General features: G+C 46.9%; 1 long non-coding RNA gene across 1 annotated transcript; it reads left to right on the top strand.

Moving 5' to 3' along the window:
- The first annotated feature begins 527 nt into the window (after positions 1 to 527).
- Positions 528 to 20744, top strand: LOC141418625 (uncharacterized). Its single transcript, XR_012443277.1, has 3 exons — positions 528 to 663; positions 12130 to 12219; positions 19954 to 20744. It is a non-coding gene; the product is annotated as an uncharacterized lncRNA (long non-coding RNA).
- The last annotated feature ends 363 nt before the right edge of the window (positions 20745 to 21107 follow it).

Below are 21107 nucleotides of genomic sequence, written 5' to 3'. Positions count from 1 at the left end.
GCTCAAGACTGGAGCTCAGAGGGAGTTCGGCGCTTTCTGCGGTTTATTTTGAAGCCATCTTTTCCTTCCGTTTCTCTGGGATAGACCAGCATGCCTCTGATCACAGCTCCTTAATACTAAATGCCCATTTTTTTTCTGAATTACAACCCAGGGTTCTGGCCTTTTTCAGGTGAACTTGTTAACGGTACTGGCTCAGTTTGTGATCAGGAGGCTTCCAAATTCTTTATATGCCACCACAAAGAATCCACTGCAGGTCACACGGTGTAAAGGGAATTTATTAAAAGTTACGGAAGAGAAATACAAAAGGAAGCACGTTGAGGCCCAGGTGGAAGCCGGAAGCCGAGAGAGCGTGTTTCTGCTCTTCTGGTGCCTTTAAAACCTAGGATAACCTATGGGAAGGGGAGAACCAGGTGATTCCCATCCAATAATCAATGAGTGGGGAGGGGCCTGGGTGTTCCCAGCCAGATGAGGGTGGTTCCTGAGCCAAAGCATGGTTTAATCTAAGATTTTTTTTTTTCCCCATGAGTCTGAACTTTCCCTACTTTAGCCTGCCTCAAATTCCCCGAGAGACAATATTCCCCAAAATTCGTTTTTGGGGGTTGCAGAAGGGGTGGTTGGTATCTGCTTCGAGCTTACAAGGGGCAGCAGACCCTACCTACAAGGGTAAGTTGTCTCCTATTTCTTTTCCTTGGGGCTCATTTGGACACAAGTTGTCTGAATTATTGTCCGTTACAATTAAGTTTCCTCATGGAGATCCCAGAGGTTGACAGCCTCGTTGCCTCATGATTTGGGTCCTAAAGGCCTTTATTCTGGACGAGATAAATCTGATTTAGAAGGCATGACCTGAACATTAACACTGATAGGAACATCAGAAGGGACGCTGCCAGGTGTAGCAAGAAAAACAGAGAATCTAACTTTCACTTTGAAAAGTGACAGAGTCTTATGGTTACTTTGCCTATGGGTGTTTATATCTGTAGCTATATTTGACTCTTAGATGGCCCTCGATTTTGGACTGTCACTATAGTGGGCAGATAAGGGCTGACCACATTAGGGGCCAGGTGTACCAGGAGGCAGGTGTTAATCCAATTAGAGAGTAAATATCAATGAGTCAGTTCTGTACAGAAAGAAGGCTCAGGGTGTCCCTAAGCAGAAGTTAGACACCACTGAAAGTTATACTGCCTTCGGTTAAACAGAAGGTCGTGGCCAAAGACATGGGTTTGCCTTTTGCCAGAAGCCCAAAAGGCTTAAATATTAGAGCACATGCATAGGAGCTCCTTTTAAAATCTTTTGGCTTTGATTACTTTCAGAGGTCTGGCATAATTGACTCCATCTGCATCTGGAGATGTCCCCTCATTTGTGCTGTCCTTTTGAACTGCCATGGGTGGCCGAACACCACTGTCCCTCTAAGAAGTTGGGGGACACTAACCGCTCGGAGGTCACGTCCTCTTAAGCTGTTTCTCTGAATAATCGTCTCTGAAGATTTTGCCAGTTTGGTTGTTCTGTCCCTCAATGTGGGAGTGGCTTCTCCCAGAAAGTCCAGAAAGTCAGATTTTGTCCCACAGAGGAGGGGAAGTTGAATAGATCAGAAGTCAGTGCCAGTGTGACTTTTTTGGCCAAATTAAGCAAAGAAGAGATTTATTTAAAAGTGGCTATTAGGCTGGGCTTAATTAATCTAATTATCTGTCCCATTGGGTATGCACTGACACCTTTAAATTGCTGTAAAATGTCAGCAGACAACAGTTATAAAGCTTTACAAGGAAAATACAAAATGCCTCCAATACTTAAGAATGTCTGTCCTGGTTGGCAGATCATCACTTGTCAGAGACATGGAGGGCTCATGCGTAGGCAGAGGTGAGTATTCCTTGACTAGCTGGAGTTTGATCCATTGGACCTGTTATGAATCTGAAGAAATAATTTATTATGCAAGGCCAAAATAGGAATTTTTAGAAGGAGCATAAAAAGGGGTCTGGCAAGGGCTGCATATCTAGGGACCCAGATCCTGCAAAATCCTGTAACTCCCAAGAAAGCTCTAAGCTGCTTTATGGTCTGGGGAGTGGGAAACAGAGGATTGGGTCAATCCACTCATGACTCAGGGAGCAAGTCTGTTCCTTTAAAACCACACCTAGGTAGGTGACCTGTGGGAGGCATAATTGAGCCTTTTCCTTAGAGACTCTATATCCCCCGGGAGGCCAGAAAGTTTAAAACTCAGTCACCCTGGAGATGAAGGGCTCTATGGCTCCACACAGAAGTAAGTCATCAACATATTGAAGAAGGGTGGCTTCTGGGTAGTGCCAACCTAATAAGTCTCTGGTTAGGGCCTGTTCAAAAAGAGACATTAAAAATGATTCTAAACTCTTGTGGCAAAACTGTCCAAGTCAGTTGCTGTGAAGGGTTTGTGGGGTTGTGTAAGGCAAACAGAGGCTGACTGTCAGGATGCAGAGGAATGCAAAAGAAAGCATCCTTTAAATCTAGTACAGAGTAGTATTGGGCTTTTGAGGGTATTTGGGCCAATAGAGTGGAGGGATTGGGAACTATTGGGTGGAGGGGAATGACTGCTTCATTAATGAGCCAGAGGTCTTGAACCAACCTCCATTTGTTTGGCCCCTTGTGGACAGCAAGAATAGGAGTATTGCAGGGGCTCTAGCAACTAATTAGTAGCCCTTGTTTTTTTAAGGAATTTATGATGGGTAAGAGACCTCTTTGTCCCTCAGGCTTGAAGGGATACTGTTTTTGATGTAGAAAGTATGAGGGATCTTTGAGTTTTATTTGAATTGGGAGGGCCCACCCTACAGTCATTCCATCAGTCCACACTGTGGGATCTACTTGTTCCTGGAGAAGGGGGCAGCAGAGGTAGTCACCTGGGAGGAGTAGAATTTGAGCCTCTAGTTGAGATAGTAGATCCCAATCCCAGCAGGGCCACTGGAGTTTCAGGGACTATGAGAAAAGAGTGACAGGAGTGGACGTTTCCCCAAGAGCAGACCAGAGGCTGGGTAAAATAGCTCTTTAGGGGCTGACCAGATATGCTTCGAATGATAACCTTGTTATTAGACTGGGACCAGGAGAGAAAGGTAAGACAGAGAAACAGGCTCCACTGTCTAGGAGGAAAATGACCTTTCACTTCTCTACCATTACGACTTCTTGAGGCTCCTCAACATTGACGCTAAGAAGTGGAGCCTGGACAGGAGACCCGGGGACCCATCAATCCATAGGAGGTGGCACCCCAACTTCCATATGGAGACAGGGGCACTTAGACCTCCAGTGGTTACCTTTGCGGAGAGGGCAGGGACCTGGTGGGGGCTGGGGCTGTCTCCCGGGCTGTCCCCCTTTTGTACATTCTCTGTGGAAGTGCCCCCCCTGTCCACAATGGTAGCAAGCTCAGGATGTAGGTCCCAGTTGGGTGGAGCCCTTCCTGAGAGCTGAGATGAGGTCATGGTGTCTTTTATCCTTTTCTTTCTTTTTGGTAAGGTCCCAGTTATATTATACAGACATGGCTAGCTACATTAGTTGGTCCAATAATTTTTCTCCTTCAGCCACAGACTTTTGGAGTTTTCTACAGATATCTGGGGTTGATTGAGTTAGAAACTTATCTTTGAGGAGAACCTCTCCCACCTGTGACTCTGGGTCCACTGTGGTATGCTTTCTGATAGCGTCCTTAAGACACTAGAAAGGTAAAGGGGTTTTCTTCAGGGTCTTATTGTACTACAGTCACCAGGGAATAGTTTAGAGGTTTGACTTTGGCCCTCTTTAGCCCTTCTACTATAAGATGGATGAAGTGACATCAACGCCATTCATCCTCCTCACCATTTTGATTCCAATGTGGATCTGCGAAGGGGACTGCCTGTGCCCCTGTGGGTATAGGCACATTTATTTCCTTATTTTCGGTGCCATGGGTATTAGGGCTTGTAGATGGAAATCATCCCCAACCTGAGTGGCCTGGGCCAGGACCCATGGCTTTTCTAATGAGGAAAGAATCTGGTCTAATAGAAGCATAATAACCTTCCATGCCAATTCAAATGTTTGGATCACAGAGATAAAGGCTTGGATGTATTGGTCTGGGGCATCAGTAGAGCTACCCAGATCTTTTTAAATCTCCCTTAGATCTGATAACTGGAAGGGGACATAGAGTCACCCTCTTCCTACCATTGCCTGTTGAAGGGGGAACCATCCATTGGGAGGTTCTGAATATTGGGGTGGCTTAGGAGGTAGGGCAGAGGGTGGAGCAGTAGGGGTGGGGGCCTTGTCAATGGTAAGGGGTTTTTTTGGTCCTTCTTCCCATGTTTATCCTGTGGCTTACAAAGAATGGCCAGTGTTTGAGTATCTAGATAGTAATTATGGAGCAATTCTGGGTAATCTCAGAGATAAAAGAAAAACTGTATATAGGGGACCTCAGTTCACTTTTCCTCCCTTTTACAGAAAAGGTCAAATTGGCATATAGTACTATAATTTAAGGAACCCTGTGAAGGCCACTTCTCTTGGTCCACAAGGGATACTGAGGCCAGGCCTCAGTACAAAGAAAGATGAGTGTCCTTTTCTTGAGATTAATAGGGTCAAGGTCCTTTCAATGCTTAGTAGACAGGCCAGCGGAGACCCCTTGTGTACTGAGGCTGGAAGACTGGAGGGGGCAGGTCCCATCTAGAAGAAGAACAACAAAAAACTAGATCAGTTCCCCTCTTTTTGGCATCCTGACTGGGGACTGACCTAACTAATGAGAGCAGGCATCCCTGTCTCATAACTTCCTTTGCCATCTGTGACTAGGACCAAAGGAAAAGACTGGTTGGAATAGGTCACCTGATTGAAGCAGTGAGAGAAAAAAATTTCTAGGATCCTGCCTTTTAGCTAACAGCAGGCAGCCTCTTTAACAAAGGGATGCCTTGCCTGTAAGATTAGAGAAGGGCATTCAGAGGGGGTCCTGGGGCAATCACAGTGCCACAAGGGGATGACTAGTGTTAATATTTGGAGGAAAAAAATTTTTTTTATACTGAGGCCAAAAGTATAGGAAATTTTAAATGAGAAGCATAGCAATACCCATTTTTTGCTGTTCCTGGAAGGTTACATTAGTGCCTCTTTTTTTGGGGGGGGACCATAACTTTGAGATAAGAATTGGCTCCAAGGGCTCAGTTGGTCAGGCCCAATGCATGAGGCGGGGCTGGGAATGGGGCCTGTACAAAGCCCCATTCCCCCCCACCCCATGTGTGGGACAAGAGACCCTGTCTGCCCAGGCCCAACCCTGTAGCCCTGTAGGCTTTGGATGTGCACCAGGCCCTCTCTATGGATTACCTTAGCTATGGCAGGCATTACCACTGTGCCCAGGGCTGGCATCCCTGTGCATGAGTGCACCTGTTTGTTTTCCCTCCTCCCCTTGTGGTGGCTGGGTTAGGGCACGTGTGGTGCAGCTGCAGTTTTTTGAAGGCCTTTGCCTCCACTTGTGCCTAGCAGCTGATATAAAGCTGCTTTGGACTGAGATGCCTGACAAACTAGGTGTGGGAATAACTTAAGAAAGTGAAAAGGTACCATGGTATGAGTTTTCCATGGGAGGCTAGGGTCCCAGTAAGCCCAGAGAGGGGAAGACAGACAGAGATGAAGGACAAGGCAATGGGACCTGGGAGGGGCGGAAGAGGTGTCCTGACATCTTAGGCAAGGGAGGGGAAGGCAGAGCCTGGAGGCAGGATGCATGCCTGAGGGATTAACGATTAACTGTGCTTCCAGGTCGTTCCACTAAGTGGTACTGGAACACTGTCAGCAACACGAAATCTCCACTCTTGGGTCACTGCCTGAGGTAGAAAGTCATCAGGTGGCACAACCAACTTTTATGCTATGTTGGTCTCCTCCAACATAGCATAAGGTGTACCTGAATAAACCCCGGGCTCGGTCTTGGCCTGCAGGGAGGGAGCAGAAGCACCCCCAGAGCTGGAATTGCCATGAGGCCAAATTTGGCTAGGAGCTGTTGGTTTGATACCATGGCAGGAAAGTCCCTCAGGAAGACAGGAACAGAGACACACAAGGCAAGCACTGAAAGGAAGTCTGCTTTGGCTAGTCCTCAGCAGGGGGTTTCCCCCAGCAGGAGCATCCAGCAGGGCACCAGACACTCATGGTCACACCTTAGGCATGTCCCTGTTTGTTTGATGCTCAAGTTGTACCGACCTTGGTCCAGAAGAAAAGTCCCTTTGTGGTTGCCAAAATGTTATGTGCCAGTTTGAAGTGTTGCAGGCTGGTGTCAAGGGTCCTTGCCTTCATAGGCCAGAGAACTGGCTCATGAGGCATTTGATTAATTATGAGCCAAAGCCAGTATATAAAGTAGGATTTGTTAGAGAGAAAGGAAAGGCTACAGTTAGAGCAGTGCAGCGGAACCTGGAAACCAGTAGCTCACTGCTCAGATGAAGGCTGGGGCTTTTATGGACATTTTAACTCTGGGTTAGGTGTGCTCTTTTCATTGGCCATGAATTTGTGGGCTTTCTTAGGTGAACTGGTTTGTTTTGTCCCTTATTGGGGGAGGGGAAACAATCTTGAGAGCATTTTGCTCATCAGCCCTGTGGCAGATCTATCAGACCCGGTATCTCCTCTTCAGGATGCAGGAATGCAGGTTTACAACTCCTTCTCAGGATGTAGGAATCATAGTGCTCTCCATGGGGAATGGGATACTCACTCATCTGCCTTATGTCTCCAGACCCAACAACTCCAATTCAACATTCTGACTCCACTAATTTTATTCAAGATTAGGTAGCCCTAGCCCAGAGATCATCACAGAAATTCTAGTTAGCCACTACTTTAAAACCTAATTCACTTTTTACCCAAGAGCAATCCACATCTTGAACAACTATGTTTGGAGCAGGGAGGTTTTTACAAGTGAATTTATAAAAACAAAAACCCAAACCGAGGAGCTAGGCAGAGCAAAACCTTGGAATTTTAAACAAATTTTACATCAATTAGAGCAGGAACCTACAGATCACTCAATGTCTCTCTTAACAAGACAATGACCAAAACTCAGAGAACCACATCAGGACCAAAAGAATCCAAAGGTAAGAGTTTCTTAATAAATATTTTAACCTTAAAATCTGACCCCATTGTTCTCACTTTAGAGACAAGGCCTCTGGTGAGGCCACCATGGCTGAGGCCTGCCATTGCTAGCATGTTTCCTGGGCCATGTGGCTGCCTGAGCCTGGGAATTAGAAAGGGAGTAGAGAGAAGGGAGAAGGGGGAGGGGAAGGGCATGACAGCTGCAGGAAAGAGACAGCAGTTACCAAGGATGATAACTCAAGGTCTCATGGCAGTCCTGATCCCCCTCTTCACCTGGGCCAGATGGTGAACTTGTGCCCTGCAGCACTGGCCACCTCTGTAATTTCACCCTTCCCAGCTGCGTGTCTATCAGGACACAGCCACAGCAGCTTGTGGGTTCACATAGGCCCACATACCTCTTGCCATGTGGGGATGGGCTAATAAGGCACATCCCAGCATCTCCTAGCAGAATGCTCTGGGTGAGATGCTGGTGCGTAAGGGGCAGAGGACCAGAAGACAGGGAGGAGTGGCTTAGAAGAAAACAAACCCAAAACATAGCATTTTACCTTTTTAACTCCTTGGCTGGCTTTGCCAAAAATGTTAATGGCACTGGCGCAGTATATTATCAGAAGACTTCCAAATTCTTTGTATCCCACCACAAAGAATCCATGGAAGAACACGTGGGTATAAAGGGAGTTTATTAAATGTTGGGGAAGAAAACTACAAAGGGAAGCATGTTGGGGCCCAGGTGGAAGCCAGAAGCTGGTGTTTCTGCTCTTCAGGTGCTTTTAAACCCTATGATAACCTATGGCAAGGAGAGGACCAAGTAAGTGGGAAGGAGCTTGTGTGGGTCCAGCCAGGTGAGGGTGGTTTTGAGCCAAAGCATGGTTAATCTAAGATGTAGTTATTATTTTTCTGAGTCCCAAACTTCCCCTACTTTAGCCTGTCTCAAATGCCCAGGTCTCTTAACCAGAATGTCTGATGTGCTGGGAAGCAATGTGTATGAAATTAAAGCTGCTGGCTTTAGAAGCAAGATGATTGGGTTGATATTGAACATAAAAAGCTACTAGAAAAACTTCACCTTCCATTCCTTATGGAATAACTGGTTTTGGAATAGCCCTGTCATCACATATTTCACAGTATATATAAGTTGAAATTTCTGAGAACAGACAAATCTAGTAAGTCTTCTTACAATGTCACTCACTTTCTGCCTTGTGTGTGACTGCACAAAGATAGGTGAACCGAGCAGAGCAGATGGTCTCACTGTGCTAAGGGAACAGATAGCAGAGTGAGGGAGGGTGAGAGAACTAGAATTTACAGGACACTGTTCCAAAGAGCAGAGAGGTAAACAAAGAAAGATATCCTGGAATTTGCCTGGGATTCCCTAGAATTTTGATATCTATTAAGCTGTGTATGAAAAGGGTACAACTCCATGAGACCAGGCACAGAGCAACTGATGAGGAATGAGCAAATATTAGGGAAGGATCAATCAGACACCTCTTCTCAACTCTGCATCATTGACATCACATTGGTAGTTTGAAATCATCATGGCAGAGAATTTATTCTATGGCATTTTACCTTGAATATCTAGGTGTTAAAAGTTTACTAATACATGTTTGTGGAAAGTTAACTTGTACAATGACAGGGTCCTATCTTCTATACAGAATGCTATAACATTACTCAAAGCTTGTGTTAAGCTAAAGATGCATATTGCAAACCTTGGAGAAGATATTGAAAGACAAAGGAAGAGTAACTAACAGGCAATAGAGAAGATAAAATGAAATTCTAAAAAGTACTCAATAGAAGGCAGAAGAAGAAAGAAACAAAGAACAGATGAGACAAATAGGAAACATATAAATAAGTATAAATGAATTAAACACATCATTTAAAAAGGTAAAGATTATTACGCTGAGTACAGAAGACCTAACTATATACTCTTTGTGAGAAATCTAATTTAATCCAAACAAATGGATTAAATATAAAAGAATGGAAGACAATACACCATGTGCACACTAGAGATGGAGTGGTCATATTAATATCTAATAAAGACTTAATGATAAAAAGTATTACCAGGGACAACTATGGACATTTCAAAACCAAAGAAGAAATCTTTGGGAAATTATAATTATTTAGACCAAATAAAAATGAAAGTACAACATACCAAAATTTGTAGAATTCAATGAAAGTAGTGCTTAGGAGGAAATTTGTCATTTTAAATATTTATATCAGAGGGGCTGGTGGAGTGGCTCAAGTGGTAGAGTGTCTGCCTAGCAAGTATGAGGCCCTGAGTTCAAACCCCAATACTGCCAAAAAATAGTTTATATTAGAAAAGAAAAATGTTCTAAATAATTAACCTAAGTTTATACTTTAAGAATCTAAGGGGAAAAAAACCACAAATTAAATTAAAAGTAAGTAGAAGGTAGGATATAAGGGTCAGAACAGAATATAGACAAATGATGGTAAAAATTTACAAAAACAAAAATTTATTCCTTAAAATATTCGATAAAATTGAACCTAGGTTCAACCTAGGTTGATCAACTAAAAAAAAAAATGCAAATTACCAGTGTCTGGAATGAAAGAAGAGGCTATCACCACAGGTCCTTCAAAAACTCAGAATAATAAGGAAATAGTTTGAACAACTTTGTGATAAAAATCACCAATTTAGATGAAATAAAGACGGTTCTTGAAGCTGAAACTAGATCCATGTTTACCACCCTGTACTAGTTCCAACTCAAAATGGATCAAAGACCTTAATATCAGACCCAAACTCTGAAGTTAGTACAGGAAGGAACAGGAAACACTCTGGAAGTAATAGGTATAAGCAAAGGATTCCTCAATAGAACTCCAGCAGCCCAGCAACTAAGAGAAAGAATGGACAAATGGGACTTCATAAAATTAAAAATCTTCTGCACAACAAAAGAAATGGTCTCTGTTAGGTCAATGTGGATGAAAAGGCCAAATTGGAGTCAAATTGATAAAACAAGCAGGCTTTATTGAGAGCATGCTCTCAGGCGAGGTTCACCATCCCCAAAGAACAGGGCCGGAGAAGTCACGCCCAAGAAATGGCAGCCCAGTTTTTATAACTTGGGTGAAGTCAGGAGCTTCAGGTACCATGGAGTGTCGGGATAGGTTGAAGCCTAGTGAGGGGGAGGGTGAAGTGGAAAGTCCCTGATTGCCATGTGGTGGCTGCCCACCGCCAAACATCCCAGACTCTTTGGTATAAGGGGCGCAGAATCGGTTCCAGCTACTTCCTGCTGAAGGGGGCAAAGTCAGGGGCTAGGGATGTCTTGGGCCGCTTGGCCGGTGTAGGCAGACCCCGTGGGGAGAGGCTTGTAGTCATGGACCTGGGGTAACATTTGGTTGAAGGTTACCTGTGTTAACTGGAGTAGACAGTCTTGGAAAAATCAAAAGAAAAAGGGTGCCAGGAGCAGAAAGAGGCAAATGATCACCAGGGGACCTATCAATGGGGTGAGAATGTTAAACAGGGTTGAATTCTACCAGCCAGGAGTGTCAGTCGAGGCAGCATTGTAGCGGCATGTCTTGTCACTGAGCTTGTGAAGTGACTGGACATGGGTTTCCACCAGGCCTGTCTCATTAATATAGTAGCAGCATTCTTCCCAAAGAAAGAGCCAAGTTCTCCCTTGTCCGCCATGAGAAGGTCCAATGTGCGGTAGTTCTGTAGAGCTGCCTGAGCTAGGGAAGTTATCTGTCTTTGAAGAGAGGCAATGGACGCTGCTGAGTCTTCAAAACCTACCAGGATCTGTTGAGAGAGTCTTTGGGTCTGGATTACTGAGTGAGCCATGGCACCAGAGCTGAGACCGGTAGCCTCTATTGAGGCTGCCAAAGATAGGCCCATGAGGACAGGCAGGAAGACAGCCCTCCTAGTCCTATGTTGAGGCGAGGGCTGGATTCCTGATGTAAGGTCTATGAGCTGAAAGAATTCTCCTCTTTCATACATGGTAATTGGGGAACCATAGAGACGGGTAAACAGAGCTTGGAAGTCAGGGCCTGTTGGGTGAGGTTTTTTGAAAGCGTGCCATTACACCAAAAGAAGCCTCCTGGAGGGGTCCAGAGGGAGCCCGAAAAGATAGAATTAATGGTGTTGCATATGTTGCCAAGATCACAATAGCAGAAGGGTAACTGTGGGGATAGAGGATCTCTATATAAAGGGGCTCCTGCGAGGGGGGTGAGTGGAGGCATGGGTTTTGACTGGTTTGATGGGAATGACCCAGGTAAGGGAACAGCTATGAGTGGGGGTCTGGAAAAAGTGGCACAGAGGAAGCATTTAGTTACATTGGCCAGACCTGACCTATTTAGCAAGTTTGCACCTTCCCGTACTAGGAACAGCCAGGAAATAGGGTCCCTCTGGGTTTTGTTCTGAAGGCTGTTTTCTGCCTCCTTGATGGCCTTTGTCTGATCTTCTAGTACTCCAAAGATCTTGGGGACCATTTGCTCATACTCCCTCCAGATCTAGAAGGTCATTGAGGGGTACGAGGAGGTCCTATGTGTATATCCCTTGGCTATTACCCCAGTTGCCCATCTATCATGTCAGGAGTCAGGAATGTCAAGGTGGAGTGTGGAGCCACAATGGTAGGCCTTTAACTCATGCCCTGGGGGACCCAAACTAGATGCCCTTGAGATCCAATGAATTTTGCATTTCCAATATGGGCAACCTCTGTATTCTTCAGCCCATTTGGCCCCTTCTTTACAGTATGATTCAGTCTGATCAAACATAAAACACAAAAAGGAGGCAGTACCTCCAGAAATAAGAGGTGCGGTCATAAAGTTGAGGGTGAGGGGTCTGCTACTTCCCGTAGGGGGGCAGTCCCCGGAGCTGATGAGGTGGGTGGTTACCGTATTGCCCCTTTTGTATGTCTCCTGGATTTTGAATCTCCAGTGGTAAGGAGAACATGGTTTAGACAGGGTTGGGGAAAGGGCTAGGATCAGCATTAATAGCGTCCCCAACCCGGGAGATCTGAAGGGAAGTGGGCCCCATCTGTGTAACCTGCCAGGTTTTGGTAGAAGTGGTAGATGGGAGTTTTTTAAGATGGGTGAGGTGGTACCAGGCAGGGTGTCCCAGGAGCTTTGCTGCCGAGGGATTGGTGAGGATGACAGTGTATGGTTCCGTCCATCCAGGTTGGAGGGGCTTCGGATGTAGCTGCTTGAGAAGAACGCGGTCACCTGGAGACAAGGGACCAGGGTCTGTTAGAACAGCATCTGACTGGGGTAGGTAGCAATCTGCATGGGCTCGGAGCAAAGAGCGGAGGAGAGTGAAGTAAGGTAGGTATCCTGCTAAGGGAGGTGTATTTGGGGGAAGAGCGTGAGAAAGGAGAAAGGGGTGACCGTACACCAGCTCAAAGGGGCTTAAGCCTGTCGGCTGCCTAGAGACCACTTGGAGGCGGGTGAGGACCAGGGGCAGCAGGTCAATCCAGGAGAGCCAGAGCTCCAGGGACAGCTTGGTGAGCTGCTGTTTGATCAGACCGTTGGCCCATTCACCTTACCCGAGGATTGGGGGTGGTATGGGATGTGGAGCTTCCAAGTGATGGCTAGGTGTTCACAGACGAGTTGGGTGACCCTGGAGATGAAGGCGGGGCCGTTGTCCAACTGGAGACTTTGTGGAAGACCGAAACGGGGAATGATGTGAGGGATGAGAGTGTCAGCTATGGTTGCAGCCCCTTCCGTGGCTGTAGGAATGGCTTCGATCCATCCTGTGAAAGTATCAACAAAAGTGAGAAGATATTGGAATTTTTTGTGTTTGGGCATCATGAGTGAAGTCGATCTGCCAATCTTCACTGGGCTGGCTGCCGCGGAGTTGGGGGAGGGACTGGTGGAGATGGAGTCCGCCCTGGGGGTTTGCTTGGGAGCAGAGCAAGCCTCCTGGACTCCATGGATGGTGGATTGGAGACCCCTAGGGTGAAACAAGAGTTCCAGGAAAGAGAAAAGGGCTTTGGGACCTATGTGTAGTGAATTATGAATAGCGGCGATGACCTCTGTTGCCTGGCCCAAGGGGAGGATCAGACAGTTATCTTTGAAGATCCACTCATTGGGTGATGTAATTCCCCCTTCTTTGAGAAGAGCGGCTTGTTCTTCCAGCTCATAGTTTGGAGTAAAGGTAGGAGAGAGAAAGAGAACTGGTGGGGGGGTCAACTGATTCACAATCTTGTGGGCCGTTAGGTCCACAAAGGAGTTTCCTCGTGCCACCGGGTCACTGGAGGTCTGGTGTCCCCTGCAGTGGATGATGGCGACCTCCCTTGGGAGTTATAGAGCTTGTAACAGCTTGGCAATGAGGGGTCCATTGACCACCAGAGTACCCCACGTGGTCAACAAGCCTCTCTCTTTCCAGATGGCTGCATGAGAGTGTGCTATAAGGAAAGCATATTTAGAGTCAGTATAGATATTAGCTGTTTTATCTTTGGCAATGGTGAGCACCTGAGCAAGTGCTGTGAGTTCAGCCTTTTGAGATGTTGTTCCCACGGGGAGGCAAGCTGCTGCCAATACTCAGGGAGGATCAATGGTGACTACATCATAGGCAGCTCGGCGGCCTCCCTGGTCATCCAGGATGGAGCTCCTGTCAACAAACATAGTGAGATCAGGAGAAGGTAGGGGGAATCAGTAAGACCCTGCCTGGGAGTCATGAGACTTTCTATTGTTTCAGGACAGGAATGAGTTGGGTTGGAGGCTATTGGTGGAGTGGTAGGAAGCAGCATAGCAGGGTTGAGGGGGAGCAGGTGATGAGAGTTATGTCAGGATTGTCGATGAGCAGGAGATGGAACGTCTATAAACGGGAAGCTCCAATAAGAGAAAGAAAGGAATGAGTGAGAAGGTCAGCAAGTCTATGTGGGGAGTAGACAGTTATCGGCTGCAGTTGGGATAGCTTAAGAGCTTCCCTGGTGAGGGTGGCCACCACCATGAGAGCTCAGAGGCATGGCTGCCAGCCCCTGACAGTGGGATCCAGCTGCCTGGAGAGGTAAGCAATTGGCCAGTGAATAGGGCCTGATTGTTGGGTAAGGACCCCTTTGGCTATTCCAGAAGCCTCATCTGTAAACAGGTGGTATGGTTTGGAAGGGTTTGGGAGGGCCAAGTCTGGGGCATGAAGGAGGGTCTCCCTGAGAGAAGAAAAGCAGCGACGGACTGCGGAAGGAGAGGTAAGTGGACCAGTGGGAGTCTCCTTGGCCACCTGGTACAGTGGGCGGGCTAATGAGGCAAAATTGGGGATCCAGTGTCTAAAAAAACCAATGAAGCCCAAGAAGGACAAAATTTCCTGGGCATCATTAGGAGGAGGGAGGCCCCTTAAAATTTGAACCTGATCCATGGTAAGTGCTTTTGAGGTGGGGGTGAGACAGAAACCCAGGAAAGTAACAGCTTGTAAGCAGAGTTGGGCCTTGGCTGGGGAGACCCGGTATCCCTTAGAGGCTAGGAAGTTAAGGAGGTTGGCTGTTCCCGTCTCAGAATCCTGCTGAGAGGGGGAGCACAGGAGGAGGTCATCGACATATTGTAGAAGTGTACTGGGTTTTGTGTCACACATGACAAGATCCTGAGCTAGAGCCTGACCAAAGAGGTGGGGGCTATCCTGGAAGACTTGGGGAAGAACTGTCCAAGTCGGTTGTTGAGTGAAATGGGTGTCTGGGTCTTCCCAGGTAAAGGCAAAGAGGAAATAGGAGTCTGGATGGAGGGGGATAGTAAAAAAAGCATCCTTGAGGTCAAGGACAGAAAAATGAGTAGTATCAGGAGGGATGTTGGAGAGGATTGTATAAGGATTTGGGACCAAAGGGTGGATGGGGATAATAGCCTCATTTATAATGCGCAAATCCTGGACTAATCTAAAGGACCTGGAAGGCTTTTTTATTGGAAGGGTAGGTGTGTTACATGGGGAATTTATAGGTATAAGGAGGCCCTGATTTAAGAGTTTGGTAATTATTGATTTTATGCCTCTGTGATGAGTTTCTGAAATAGGGAATTGGGGTCTGCAGGGGTATTGGTTAGGGTCCTTAAGAGAAATGCAGATAGGTGGGTGGTGTGTAGCCACAACCGGGATTGAGGTGTCACAGACAATGGGATTGACCGGAAGGGGAAGGATGGGCGGAATAGATCTAGGGGGAGGGGGAGGGGCAAGATGGCTAGCAGAAGCCAGAAGGAGTGAGTGAGAGGCAGGAGGCTCTGGCGGGTGGAGAGGGATAGCCACAGAGGTGCAGAGTTTTTGGAGAATATCTCAACCTAGAAGTGGGACAGAGCAGGATGGGATGATGAGGAAAGAATGTGTAAATATTATACTTCCAGCAGAGCAAGGAAGAGGCAGAGTTTTATGTGGGTAGGAGGGAGAGCCATCAATTCCAATAACAGAGACCGGTAAAGGAACTGTTAAACCCGAGTGGGCAGGCAGCACAGAACAGATAGCCCCCATGTCCAAGAGGAAGGAGATGGACTTACCCGCTACCTGGAGCATGACCCTGGGCTTGGTGAGGGTGATTGGGGTCCCTGAGTCAAGGCGTTGTCAATCTTCTGCCAGTCTGAGAAAGTCAGGGATCTGGATGTCTGGTGGGGCTGACCCTCCATGAGGAGCCGTAGGGGGTGAGCCCTGTCCAGGACAATCTGATCCCCAGTGACCCACCTGTTTGCGTTTTGGGCAGGGCTTAGTTGGAGGTCTCGGGTTGGGGCACTGGCGAGCCCAGTGGCCTTCCTTGCCACATTTGAAGCAGGCCCCCAGAGGAGCTGATGGGAGGTTTCGGGTTCCTCCTTTGACTTGGGGCTGTAACCCAGCTGGACGCAGAGCTGCCACCAAGGCTTGGGTTTGGAGGGCCACCTTCTGTTGGAGGTGTTTTTGGCAGGTAGACTCTGCTGCCTCCTCTTGGGCATTAAAAACTTTAAATGCCATTTTCACCAAGTCCTGTATAGGGGTTTGAGGGCCATCCTCAGCCTTTTTAAGTTTTGTTCTGATATCCAGTGTGGACTGAGATATAAAATGTCCAGCCAGAATTGCTGCCCCAGCAGGGGAGGTGGGGTCTAGGCGAGTATATTGGGTAAGAGCTTCCTGGAGGCAGTTAAGAAAGAGGGCTGGGTTTTCATTGGCCCCTTGGGTTACCTCACGGAGTTTGTCACAATTGACAACTTTGTTGGACACTGTGTCCATGCCCTGTAGGAGGCATTGAATCATTATGTCTCTCTGGCAGTGTCCTGGAGCTTCGGGTTGGTAGTCCCAGTTAGGGTCGTGGTTGGGAATTGCGTCTTCCCCAACAGGGACTGTAGGGTCAGCCAGATGGGTTTCATCAGCATAGCTTCGGGCAGCTGCCCTAATGTGTTCCCATTCCTCAGGGGTGAGGGTGGAGGCCATAATGACGAATATGTCATGCCAAGTTAAGTCATAGGCCTGAGATAGATAGTGGAACCCTTTGGCATAGGCAGAGGGGTTGGTGGAGAAGGATCCTAAGCGCTTTTCTATTTGTGACAGATCCTGGAGAGAGAAAGGAACATGGACCTTGACCACTCCCTCCACTCTTGCCACCTCTCAGAGAGGACAAAGGAGAGGGGGTGGGGAGGGGCGATGTGAGCGGGTGTGGGAGGCTATTGGGGACGTTGGAGGGCAGGGAGTGGGTGGAGCAGAGGGAGTGGGAGGCAAGGCTGAAGAAGGTGGCTGTTTGGGCAGGGAAGGTTCTGAGGGTGAAGGAGGGGGAGGGGAAGCCAGGTGGGGTGATGGGGGTGGTTGTGGTTGTCGGGGAGGGGGGGCAAGGAATTCAGTGGACTCAGACAGAGGAGAAGGGTCGGGGCATGGGAGAGGGGATCCAGAGGAGTTGGGTGTTTGAGCGAGAAGGATCTGGGAAGGGGAATATTGGAGGCAAAGAGAGGGACAAGAGCACAGTTCCCAAAAGGCCTGCACATATGGGACCTCAGACCATCTATGGGTTCGATGGCAAAAGTTATCAAGATCAGTGAGAATATTAAAATCAAAAGTGCCCTGTGGAGGCCATTTTTAGTTGTTGTCTAAGGTGTATTGTGGCCATGCCATGGTGCAGTAGAAAATGAGCCGCTTGTGGTAGAGGTCTGGAGAGAGTCCCAAATTTTGGAAATTTGAGAGGAGACAGGACAAGGGAGTCCCTGAGTCTCCTGGCTTGGATTGGGAGGACCCCATCCCCAAATTGTTAGAGAGTCTCAACTTTTAGGAGGTGTCCCTCGCTAAAGGAGGAGACCTGGTTCGGAGGAGGCAGCCTGGACAGGGGAGACATCTCTCCGGGTGCCCAGGTACGAGGAGAAACAGAGGGGCTGATCCTGGTGTGGCTGCGACTAGGACAGGGGCCCGAGGAGGAACAAAACAGGGGAAAGGGACTCACCCAAGCTGGAGCTGGAGCATCAATCTGGAGAGGAGGAAGGGCCTCAAGCCAGGGCCTGGCCTAGGGCCCCAACTGCCTGAAGTCGGGTAAGGCGCACTTCCTCCTGGGTTTCGGCACCAAATGTTAGGTTGACACAGATGAAAAGGCCAAATTGGAGTCAAATTGATAAAACAAGCAGGCTTTATTGAGAGCATGCTCTCGGGCAAGGTTCACTGTCCCCAAAGAACAGGGCTGGAGAAGTCGCGCCCGAGAGATGGCAGCCCAGTTTTTATAACTTGGGTGAAGTCAGGAGCTTCGGGTACCATGGAGTGTTGGGATAGGTTGAAGCCTAGTGAGGGGAGGGGGCTCAGGGTAATGTGGACCTATAGGATAGGTTGGGACCTATTTTCCAATGGTGGGAGTTGCCGTGGCAACCATAGGTGGAGGAGGAGAGAGGAGGGTGAAGTGGAAAGTCCCTGATCACCTTGCAGTGGCTGCCCACCGCCAAACAGTCTCTAAACTGAAGAGACCACTCACAGAGTGGGAGAAAATATTTGCCAGCTATACATCAGACAAGGGACTGATAACCAGAATATACAGGGAACTTAAGAAACTAAACTCTCCCAAATTCAATGAACCAATAAGGAAATGGGCAACAGAACTAAATAGAACTTTCTCAAAAGAAGAAATTCAAATGGCCAAAAAACATATGAAAAAATGCTCACCATCTCTAGCCATAAGAGAAATGCAAATCAAAATCACACTAAGATTCCACCTCACCCCTGTTAGAATAGCCATCATCAAAAACACCACCAACAAGAGGTGTTGGCAAGAATATGGGGAAAAAGGAACCCTCTTACACTGCTGGTGGGAATGCAAGCTAGTGCAACCTCTTTGAACAAAAATATGGAGGCTTCTTAAAAAGTCTAAACATAGATCTTCCATATGATCCAGCAATCCCACTCCTGGGGATATACCCAAAGGAATGCAACAGAGGTTACTACAAAGGCACTTGCACACCCATGTTTATTGCAGTGCTATTCACAATAGTGAAGCTATGGAAAGAGCCAAGATGCCCCACTACTGATGAATGGATTAAGAAAATGTGGTATTTACACACAATGGAATGAAATCTTATCATTTGCAAGTAAATGGATAGAACTAGAGAACATCATTCTGAGCGAGGTTAGCCAGGTTCAGAAGACCAAAAATCGTATGTTCTCCCTCATATGTGGACTTTAGATCTAGGGCAAATACAGCAATGTTGTTGGACTTGGGTCACATTACAAGGGAAGAGCACATAAGGGAGGTATGGGGATAGGTAGAAAAACCCAAAACATGAAAGTGTTTGATGTCCCCACTCCAGAGGAACTAATACAGAAACCTTAAAGTGACAGAGGTTAACACGAGAAGTGGATCAGGAACCAGTGTAAAGATCAATTAGAGATGAAGCAATTCGGGCTGTAACACATTTGTACATGGAAGCAATGCTAGGAATCTCTCTGTATAGCTATCCTTGTCTCAACTGGCAAAAATGCCTTGTCTTAATTATTATGCTTATGTCTTATCTTCAATGAAATTAGAGATAAGGGCAGAACAGGTTCTGCCTGGAAGCGAGGGGGGGAGGGGGGAGAGGGTGGGGGCGGGGAACGGGGGGGGAGGGGGGGGATGGCCCAAACAATGTATGCACATGTGAATAAATGAATTAAAAAAAAAGGTTCTTGAAAAGACACAAATTTTACAACTCTGTATTTTCGTTACTTCTTTTTTTAACCTTATGCCTTTTTGTTATGCTCATGAGTTCCTTTAAATTCATGTTTATAGCAACTGTTTAAAATTCATTGTCTGAATAGCATCATCTTTGTGGGTTCTAGATATGTTTCTTTTGGCTGATTTTGCTCCTGACTCTGGGTCATAATTTTGCTGCTTGTTTGCATATCTGGTAATGTTTTCACTTAATACTGCACGTTGTATATGCGGCATTGTTGATTGTGTAGACTTTGCTGTCATCATTTCATGGTGCTGGAGTTGGTGTTGGAAGGCAGTTAAGTGACTTGCAGATCAGCTGGATCCTCTGAGGCTAGTTTTAGCCTCAATAAGGGTTATTCTAGAGTAATTTTTAATCTGAGGTCCTTTTAGCCCAACCTCCAAGGTCACGCCCTTCAGTGAAGGTCTTTGTGTTTAGTGAGGTCTCTTCAGTTTGGTTGGTAGAAACTTGAATGGTTCCTGGCTTTGTGAACTCTGGGAAACATTGGGCTTTTAAGTCTCTCACAGTTATTTTTTGCCCGGCTTCATGGATTTCAATTTCATTCTATTCACATGCAAATTAGTTTTTAAAAAATACACAAGGATACTGCCAGACAGATCTCAAGTTTCTATGTCTGTTTTCTCAACTCACTGATGAGACAGATTCAAGTGATTCACCTCTCCCTGGGGCACTGGGGCAGGAGTTAAGCATTGTTACAGCACTGTTAAATACTGTTAAAACACTGTAATGTTAATGATGATCCTTTATTGTAAGTAGCCCTTTTCATTTTTCTTTAAATAAGCTAAGATGTTGGAGATCAGGATGATTTGACTCCCTCACCAATAGCTATCAGCCAAGCAGCCAGCTGGATTGTCCCAATGCCACAACTGGTTGCTTTTTAACACTCCACAGATACCATGAGGAAGCGATACAACAACCACAGTTGCTTACTGCTGCAGCACCACTCTGACTCCTGAGGGCACTGTCCCAGAGATGACTGTTTTAAATAGCCTGAGCTAGACTTTTTTGCCATCATAAGCCTCAGTGAACTTTAGATGATCCTGCAGCCATTTACACCCAGGCCAGAGGAGGAGCATTTCCAAGCAGAAAGTCTGTGATTGGTGCAAACACAATCCTTCATTTGCATAATGGTCTGCTGTGATTGGTGTACACACCCTTGCCACACTCCTTTTCTGGCTATATGAGCAGGATAGTCCGCTCACTTTGGGAGTATATACCTGCCTGTACTACCCCCTGGTGTTGTAACATTAGATCCAATAAATGATTTCTCTTGAGTGGTCTTGTTTTATCTTTTCTTCTTCTTTTTCCCCCATCTTTGGTGGTACTGGGGTTTGAACACAGGGCCTTTCTCTTACTAGGCATGCACTCTACTGCTTGAGCCACATCCCCAGTCTTGTCCTGCCTACTGTTTATCTTTATCACTAGTAGAGTGGGCTGAACTGATAACATGAAGAGACAGCAGTGATACAGCAGCCACAGTGACAGTGACAATGGCAGTAGTGATGACAGAGCACCTGAAGCATTCCAGAGAGCAACCAAGGCAGAGCTTGGGGTGAGAGAAGAGGCAACAGAGACAACGAGAGCTGTGAAGAGTTAGAGATGAGAAACTGCAGGCCCTGGTCACTGGAAGAGTTCCAGAGAGCTGCCGAGCCTCAAGTGTCAAGAGTCTCAGACACCTTGAATAAGAGAACTGTTATCAGGGCTGGGGATCCTGAGACCTTGGACCTGAAAACTATAATTTTTGCCATAATAGGTCTGAGGGTACCAGCATCCGAAGCCTATATGAGAGCTGTAACACTAGAAGGCACTGCCTGCTGCTGCCTGCTGCTGCCTGCTGCTGTTGGAAGCTGAGGATTATGGTAGTTGCCAAGTGCTGGGGGTACTGGTAGTTAAAGCCCAGAGCAATAATCCTCTAGTCTTGAGCGTCTACAGCCTTAAGTCTTTGACTTCTAAAGCCTAGAGAAATGTGTAAGCTTTTGGGTCTGCCCGTCCAGCCCCCAGGCCTTGGGCACTCAAGGGGTCAGCAGTGCCAGCTTCTTCTGGCC

The sequence above is a fragment of the Castor canadensis genome, chromosome 17 (assembly GCF_047511655.1).
Source record: "Castor canadensis chromosome 17, mCasCan1.hap1v2, whole genome shotgun sequence".
In the NCBI taxonomy this organism is placed as follows: Eukaryota; Metazoa; Chordata; class Mammalia; order Rodentia; family Castoridae; genus Castor; species Castor canadensis.
The sequence above is the reverse complement of the archived record's forward strand: the minus strand, read 5'-3'. Positions and strand labels throughout refer to the sequence as shown.